At 29.1% G+C, this 9,223-nt stretch overlaps 1 pseudogene; it reads right to left on the bottom strand.

The window, feature by feature from the left end:
- Positions 1-9,223, bottom strand: part of LOC106308472 — a 68,850-nt pseudogene that overhangs the window by 31,967 nt on the left and 27,660 nt on the right.

Genomic DNA, 9,223 nt, shown 5'->3' on the forward strand with positions numbered 1-9,223 from the left:
GCTCAGATCCCTGAAAAATGTTCCAATGCCTTTTATATTCGAAAAAAAATTAAACACATTGTTAGTCATATATTATTTTGTAAATTATTGTGATATAATACACTACGTACCTGCAAGTGCTTCATGTACGTTTGTTGGAAGTAGCTCCGCAAATGCAAAGGGCAGTAGTCGTTGCATAAATACATGACAATCATGACTCTTCATCCCGGAGAACTTTTGACCCTTTTCAACACATCTAGAGAGATTCGAAACATACCCATCGGGGAACTTCACTTCTGATGCCACCCAGTTGAACAACACCGAGTTTTTTTCTGAAGATAATCTGAATATCGGAACGGGAACTTGTCCATTGCTTTTAATATGTAACTCGCTTCTTGAGCAAATATCCGGCAAGTCCAACCTCGATTTTATGTTGTCTTTTGTCTTCCCTGGGACATTCAATATTGTATTCATGATGTTCTCAAAGAAATTTTTCACTATATGCATTACATCGAGGTTGTGGCGCAGAAGAAGATCCTTCCAATATGGCAACTCCCAAAATATACTCTTCTTGTGCCAGTTGTGATGAACACCGTAAGAATCAGACATATTATGAGGGACATGCCAATTACTACCACAACGAACTATTTCGTTAGCTCCGTAGTAGTCGATTTGCACTTCAATTTGTTCTCCAGTTAGATATGGAGGAGGAGTGTCTCTCACAACCCTTTTGTGCCTAAACAAATTCTTGTTTCTTCGGTACGGATGGCCAATGGGAAGAAATCGACGGTGACAATCGAACCAACTTGTCTTCCTACCATTCTTCAGTTGAAACACATCTGTCGTTCCATTACAATATGGACAAGCTAATCTCCCATGTGTAGTCCATCCAGACAACATCCCATAGGCAGGAAAGTCACTTATGGTCCACAAAAGCATCGCTCGCATCGTAAAATTCATCTTCGTTGAGCCGTCATACGTCCTCACCCCTGTTGACCACAAATCCTTCAACTCTTTTATCAGTGGTTGTAGGAAAACATCCAGAGACGTTTTTGGATGGTTCAAACTAGGTATTAATATGGTCAAGAATAGCAACTCCCATTACATGCACAGCTCCGGTGGCATGTTGTATGGTGTAAGAAAGACTGGCCACAATGAATATTGTCTCCCTGACATTCCGAATGGACTAAATCCATTTGTGCATAATCTGAGATACACATTCCGACTATTTCTAGCGAAATCCGGATGTACTTTGTTAAAATGTTTCCAGGCTCTTGCATCTGATGGATGAGTCATCTCACCATCCGTCTGAGTATGCTCAGCATGCCATCTCATCTTTCCAGCAGTCTGCTCTGATTGGTCCAATCTTTTCAACCTGTCTGTAATTGGTAGGTACCACATCCTTTGGTACGGTACCCTATTACGTCCCCGTCCTTGCGGCTTGAATCGTGGCTTCTTGCAGAATCGACATTCTTCTAATGTTTCATCATCTCCCCAGTAGATCATGCAGTTGTCGATGCAAACATCTATCATCTCTGAAAGCAACCCAAGACTATAAACCAGTTTTTGAATCTCATAATAAGAATCAGCAGACACATTGTCTTCCGGCAAATACTCTTTAAACAAGTTTGCCCATTCATTCATGCAACTTTCAGGTAGATTGTGATCAGTTTTAATATTCATCATTCTAGAAGCCAACGACAATTTAGAGAGACCTTCTCTACAACCACTGTAAAGTGGCTGATTTGCCGCATTTAACATTTCATAAAACTTTTTTGTATCTATATTAGGTTCTTCATCTTCATCACGAGCTACGAATGCATCAGCTACCATATCATGAACCCTATCATAATCTACCATCTCCTCCTGATGGTAACAATGCTCATTATGCAAATGATGATCAACCGGTTCTTCCTAGAAATTGCTATTACTACTACTAGCTTCATTCTGATCATAATAATAACCTTCTCCATGTTGAAACCAGATATAGTAATTTGGCGTGAAACCTCTATTTATTAAATGCTTCCAAACATTTTCACGGTTTGCCAATTTCGAATTGTTGCATTTCCGACAAGGACAGAACATCTTACCACTTTCTTGGGCGAACGGTGTCGAATCTGCTTGATGCATAAATGTCTCCAGCCCCGCAAGGTATTCTTTCGTCACTCTCCCGTTAGCATCTCTATGCATATACATCAACTTCCGCAACTCGAAAATATTCCCGGAGCCCGCCATTTTTTTTTTCTTTCACGTTTTTGTTTTCTGGTGTGTTTAAAATGATGTTAAAACATCCATATTTATAGGAAACCTTCGAATCTGGTAGGTGTAATTTTCCTAGGAATTTACGACGAAAATTAGTTAGGTGGCCGAAAAAAACGTGTTACAACTATAATTTCCTTGCTAAGTACACGTAATTATTTCCTCGTAAAGAACACGCTAATTTTACGTCGAATTTACGAGGAAAGCGTATTTCCTCGTAAAAGCCACATCACTTTACACCGACTTTACGACGAAACTGTTTCGTCGTTAATTTACGAGGAAATAACGCTGATTTTACTTTTCCACGTAATTTCCTCGTAAACGCGACGTAATTTTACGAGAATTACTTTTCCTCGTTAATTTTCGTCGTTAAGCTTGTGTTTTCTTTAGTGTTTCATGTATGGAAATTTAGTTTGTTTCTCCATATCAAGCCTTTTATGATGTTGATGTCAAAGTAGAAGCAAGTTCCTAGTGTTGTTGCGAGGAAAAGTTTAGGGCAATTCTCTTAAATTGCCCTTTTTAAGTTTTTTGTCACAAAAATAGCCTTAAAAAGAAAATGACCAAAATATCTCTTTTTATTTTGAAATTTTAATATTTATTTTTTATTTTTTAAAATTTGAAACTCAATCCTCAAAACTTCACCCCTTAACTCTAAACCCTAAGTCTAGATTGGTTAACCCTAGGTTAAAATGTATTTTATCTTTTAATAAAACTATTTTGGTAATTTTTCTCATTGAACGCTATTTTTGTGACAAAAACTTAAAAAAGACTATCCTAGGAAATTTCTCAAAATTCTATTTCTAATAATGAAAGAAATTTAACTAAATAGTTGACTATATGATTTTTAAATGAGATTTCTTGTTTGAATTCTATAAGGAATCAGTCTTAAAATAAATTGTTTGTTTGTCATAGTAGAGTATTGGTACATGAAATATTTTATTTTTAAACTTTGAGTGCTACTGTGAGATTTATTTGTTGTTTGATATAAAGCTGAAAGATGACTCTATGTATTGAGAATTTAGTTTGTTCCTACTTATGAAACCTTATATATGATATCAGTCGTGCTGTCAATGTAGAAAAACGTTCAAGGTGTCGAGGCGGACAATAGTTTGCATGTAATAGTGTAGCAAATTTTAGAAATACAGCTTCGTCTTAAGCCCAGAAGAAACAAAAAATTACCATAATATCTATGGACGACTTGAAATTCTATTTCTATGTTTTCTAATCCATTGTTGACGGCTACGCTTTCTTTTATTCATAGTTCTTAGTTAGAAGAGAAGGAAGGAACTCCTTCGGAGTCATTCTGGAACTCCATTGGTTTTTATATTTATTCTATTGCATCTATTCATCTACGATTTTTTGTGACAACTATCATGCTTAAATAGATTCACTTTGCTAGGTTTAGGGTTCAGATAGTCATGATGGATTAGCCCAAAATATAGAACTACTAAGTTGTTAGGATATCAATTGTTCTTTATTGCATGTGTTCTAGAGTAGCTAATTAGGACCTTGTCTATAGATAATTGGGCGCAAGCGGAAGCATGGTCCTTTGTCTGATCTAGTTTACATTCTGCTAGGATTGGTAGAAACAAGCGGAAGCTGATTTAGTTTAACCTAGTGAACAAGTCAAACCCGTACGTAAAGCTTCCTGGAAGGTACGTCGATTGACAACTCAGTAGTTGCATCGATCGATGGGCTGAAAGGTGTATCGATCGACAATCCTTAATCGGTATCGATCGACACTTTCTCAAGACCAACAAGCGACAGCTGAGGTCTTAGATCTGACAATAGATAGTCTAAAAATACGGAAGTTGATAGACAATTCTTTAAGTTTCAGTTCTAGAATATCCCACATACACTTAGTCTCTATATATTTACAATCTTGATGGTCTGAAGAAAAACCCTAAGTCTAACGTTTTTCATATCTGTTTCAAAAGCCCAATCAATCAACCGAGTAATTACCTTGTTCACCCCTGCTATTTACACTTAAACTATTCGACCTAGCTTAACCACATAACTACTAGATCTTTTGTGTGCCTTAGCTCTCTTTGAATTCGATCTCTAAGTGCTACAACTCTACCTCTTATTTGAGAGAGTACTAATCACTTCTTATGGTAATTCGAGTGATATCAACTTCTTCCAAATAATCATATACAATTCATATTTTCACAAATATATACTATGCTATTGTTTTGGTTCTATTCTATTTGGGTTTAAGATTTATATTTGGATTTAAGGTTTAGTGATTAGGGTTTAAGTTTAGTGATTAGGGTTTATGGTTAGAGTTTAGTGATTAGGGTTTAGAGTGAGATTGGGATAAAATTTATTATTTAAGTGTTGAGAAAGGGTTCATGTCCTATATTATTTTGGTGATATAGAATAAAACAATCGAGAACTTTCAAATCATGGGCTATCATGGGCTTATGCATTCTTCGACTTGCTATCTGTAGTAAATCGAATACATTTTTTAAAATGTATTCTATTTTTAACGTGATGTGATTGTAAATAATATTGATTCTCATTGACTAACAGTAAAATTTTCTTGGGTGAATAAAATGTTACGTGACTGCATCTTTGTCTTTCAAATTGAATAGTCTTAGTTTGATGTTCACCGTATAATATTTTGGCCACGTCATTTCTAACAGCACAAAGTTACCGGATGATTACAGAAAAATGGTAGAACCTGATAATAATTGGCGTAGATGATAGTTATTACATTACGTCAAAATCAATGCCCCTTACTTAATTTTGATTCCAAATATGGTTATTCAATACAAAGTGCCATTTTCCATTATATTTTATACGCATATTTATATATGCAAATATAAAAGAAAAAAAATAGATGACAAAAACATGATTGAAAATAAAAAAATTGATTTCAATCTTAAAACAAATTCTGCGCCCGTGCGGATGTTTGTTTTTCATTTAGATTCAATGATTTTTCTATATTTTTGGTAGAATATATTTTTAACAGTTAACTAAAACATATATTTGTTTGATATAATTTCTGGTTTATAATATATTTATTCATTCTTTTCTAGTCATGAATTGCATAACTCATTTGTTTATATATTTTAGGGGGAAGACTGAGTGATTATCGTTTGTTTATATATTTTTATTTTCATTTGTGTTTTTTGGACGTTTGGTATTCTTTGAATTTTTGTCTTCCAATTTTATTTTGGAAATTCGAAAATTCTTTTTAAATTTTTTATTTACAAAGCTAAGTATTTAATTATTTATTTATTAAAATAATAAATCCCATATTTCAATTCTAGTTTATTTATTAAAATCATAAACCCCATACTTCATAACCTCACCCCTCAAATCTAAATTCTAAATCTATATTAGTTTAACCCTAATGTTATAAATGTATATTTATCTCTTTAAAACCCAAGGAAAATATGGTTAAAGTAAACATGAAAAATGATATATATATATTTTTTTTTGACAAACATGATATTAAAATGATATTTAAAATGAAACCTGATATTTTTTTGAAAAATGATATTAAAAATGTGTATTTTGAGAAATTTCTCATATTTTTATTGAATTAGATTTTCTTTGGACTAAAATTTATATAAAATATATATATGCAGCATAATATTTAATACATATTTTATATAAAAAAATATTTATACTTAATTTAGTTATTAGTAATATTTTGTTGTACAATATTCACGATCTGCTTAATTTGGAAGGAAATTTTCATGTTTATCATTTTTTTTGGTATCATTATTCATGTTTATCAATACAAAAGAGGCAAAAGACTCTTATACTATTGTTCTCTCTATATATAACAAATAATTATTTAAATAAATAAAAAATATTTTTTATGTTTTCGAATTATACTTTTCCAAATTCAAACTTTTTATAATTTTGTTTGAATTTTTTTTTTCAAAATTTTTTTTGAAAATCGAAAATTATTTTTGAAACTAGTTTTAATTTTTTTTATGTTTTTTAAAGTATTTATTTATATATTTATTAGAATCCTAAATTTCATATTCTAAAATCCTTATAACACACTTCAACTTTAAACCCTAAATCTAGATTAGTTAATCCTAGGATTATAATTGTCTTTTTTATCTCTTTAAAAGTAAAAGTAAAAGTGGTTAGTGTAAACATGAAAAATAGTACTATAAATGTGATATTTTTGGTAATTTCCCTAATTTGGATCATTTATCTCATGAAAATTAAATAAAAGAGCTAAACAAAGTTTTTTTTTCTAAATTAAAAAATTGTGAAATTTCTAAAATAAACATTTATTTAATATCGAAAGACATTCCCATAATATATGAGTTTATGTTTTATATTTTCAAATCTTGATAATTTAAAAAAAGATTTGTTGTAACTATAGAATATTTGTTCCGCTAGTTTCCTTATCACGATTAACATCCGAATAAATAAATGCGGTAACTGCGGTAAACTGAACCGAATTTTGGTTTGGTTTAAGGTTCCAAAGAAATGATTATGGTGATGATTGTTTAAATGGTTTTTAGATTTTGGTTTTTAGTTTTTGGCTTTTAGTTTTTAGTTTTTAGATTTTGGTTTTTGGTTTCGCAGTAGATTTTAGATTTTTGAAAAGCACGAATGGTGATTTAGATTTTAGTTTTGGTTTCTGATTTTAGTTTTTGAATTTTGAACTATTTTAGATTTTTGTTTTTTACTAAAATTATATGAATGATTTATTTATTTTTAAATCTATATACTATTTTAAAAAAACTCTGACATACAATTTATTTGAAAATATTTAAATTACTAAAATAATATACCATATTTTCAATAAAATAATACCGATATATTATTAACAATGTATGTAAATTTAAAATAAAATAAATGTTAAAAATTAAGTTAATTTTCTTGTTAGGTTTTTGAAAAATGTTCTTAATATAAATATAAATTAATTTTATTGACAAGTCTAGTCGTATGTAAATTAATTGTCAATATTCTTCTTTTTCATCGAACACAAATAAGTTAATTATGTGTAAATTATTTTCTATTATAGTTATAATAAAAATAGGGATTTAAAATAGAGCAATTCTCTCAAAAAGTTATTTTTAAGTTTTTGTCATAAAAAATAACTCTCAAGAAAGAAACTGACCAAAATAGTCTCTTTTTATTTAGAAATTTTAATTTTAATTTTTAATTTTTTGAAATTTGAAACTCTATCCCCAAAACTCTACTCCTTAAATCTAAATCCTAAGTCTAGATTAGTTAACGCTAGGGTAAAATACATTTTTACCCTTTAATAAAACTTATTTTGATCATTTTCTTCATTGAGGGTTATTTTTGTGTCAAAACTTAAAAATTGTTATTCTAGGGAATTTCTCTTTAAAATATAATACACACGGTGAATAGATATTTATGTTCTTCAGATATTTCAGCATAAAAACTAATAGCTAGATTTTTAAAAAAAAATGTAATAAATGTATTATAATTATAACTAAATTTGTAATTAACTTTATATAAAATTTATAGCATAAGTATTAATTGAATAAATATAAAATTATTCTATCTAAACAAACTCCAACAACTTAACTTTAAAAAAATATTATTAATTATAACTAAAATTTGTAATTAACTTTATATAAAATTTATAGCATAAGTATTAATTGAATAAATATAAAATTATTCTATCTAAACAAACTCCAACAACTTAACTTTAAAAAAATATTATTAATTATAACTAAAATTTGTAATTAACTTTATATAAAATTTATAGCATAAGTATTAATTGAATAAATATAAAATTATTCTATCTAAACAAACTCCAACAACTTAACTTTTAAAAAAGATTATTAATTTTGTAATTTTTATTCACGTGTTTTGTAGATTAAATGTAGATCTTATATATTAGGTGTTTTCTAAAATTAATAATTTCTGCAACAAAAAAATATAATGATTGTCGTGAGAAAAAAACAAAAAAAATATGGATTCTAGCATTTAAGCACAAAACAATAAAACAAGGAAAAACTAGTTTTCCTAAAAATTAGGGAATCTACTTTTCTAAAATCATGATTGGATAAAAAACAGTTTTTAAAAAATCAAAAACCAAAAACTACTTTAAAAACTACAAACAATCAACCTCATATATTCCATTTAGTTGGTAAGGCCTGGCTGATAAAAAACGTGAAGGCCTTCTAATTATTTAGTAAAGAAGTACTTTTAATCTCAATGGCACAAATCGTAAATATTAAGATGAATTAAAGATTAATTTCAATTTATACTTCAGTTTTAATAGTTTAGATAGATAGATTTGTTGGAGAGAGATAACTAAACGGCAATAATATGCATGTATTAAATAAAAATATTTATTTTAGCAATTTACATTCTGTTTCAATTTATATTTCTCGCAGAAAACTCCTTTAAGACTTACAAAACCCCAAAAGACAGAATATATTCGTAAAAATATGTTCTGTTTTTTGTTTGGTCATAAAGGACTATTTGTAATTTCACTAGGTTTTTGGATTAGTTTTGCATTTGATTCAAGTTGAGATATACCTTTGTGTTTAAAATAAAGTGTTCGGTAATATTTGACAATTTTCCCTAATTTTTATCCACGATTACACGAATTATAATGTAACAAATTTAGTTTTTCATTGTACTTCGGTTTACACTTGTCAAACTCTTACCAATTTTTTTTTTTGTTTTGGTGGAAAATACACAAACCTAAATTCAAAGTATCAAAATTCTTCTAAAGTCTTTCCGTTCCTAATGCTTGTAGATCAAAAAGTTTAGACCACCAAATCATATAAAATTTGGGCCACATGTTTAAAATATGTCTTTGTCAAGTGGTTTGATTTGTTAGTTATATGATTTAAACTGTAGTCCAAAGTTAAAGAATAGAAATATTCTTTTTAGATATTTGAGGAATAAAATAATTATTTTCCTTACGAATAAATTCGATTCAGATTGTAGTTTGAATTTTTACTGTTGTGCACTTTTGTTGAAAAAGAAAAAATTATCATCTAATTCAAAATTTTGATTA

Source organism: Brassica oleracea, chromosome C8, assembly GCF_000695525.1.
Source record: "Brassica oleracea var. oleracea cultivar TO1000 chromosome C8, BOL, whole genome shotgun sequence".
Classification (NCBI taxonomy): Eukaryota; Viridiplantae; Streptophyta; class Magnoliopsida; order Brassicales; family Brassicaceae; genus Brassica; species Brassica oleracea.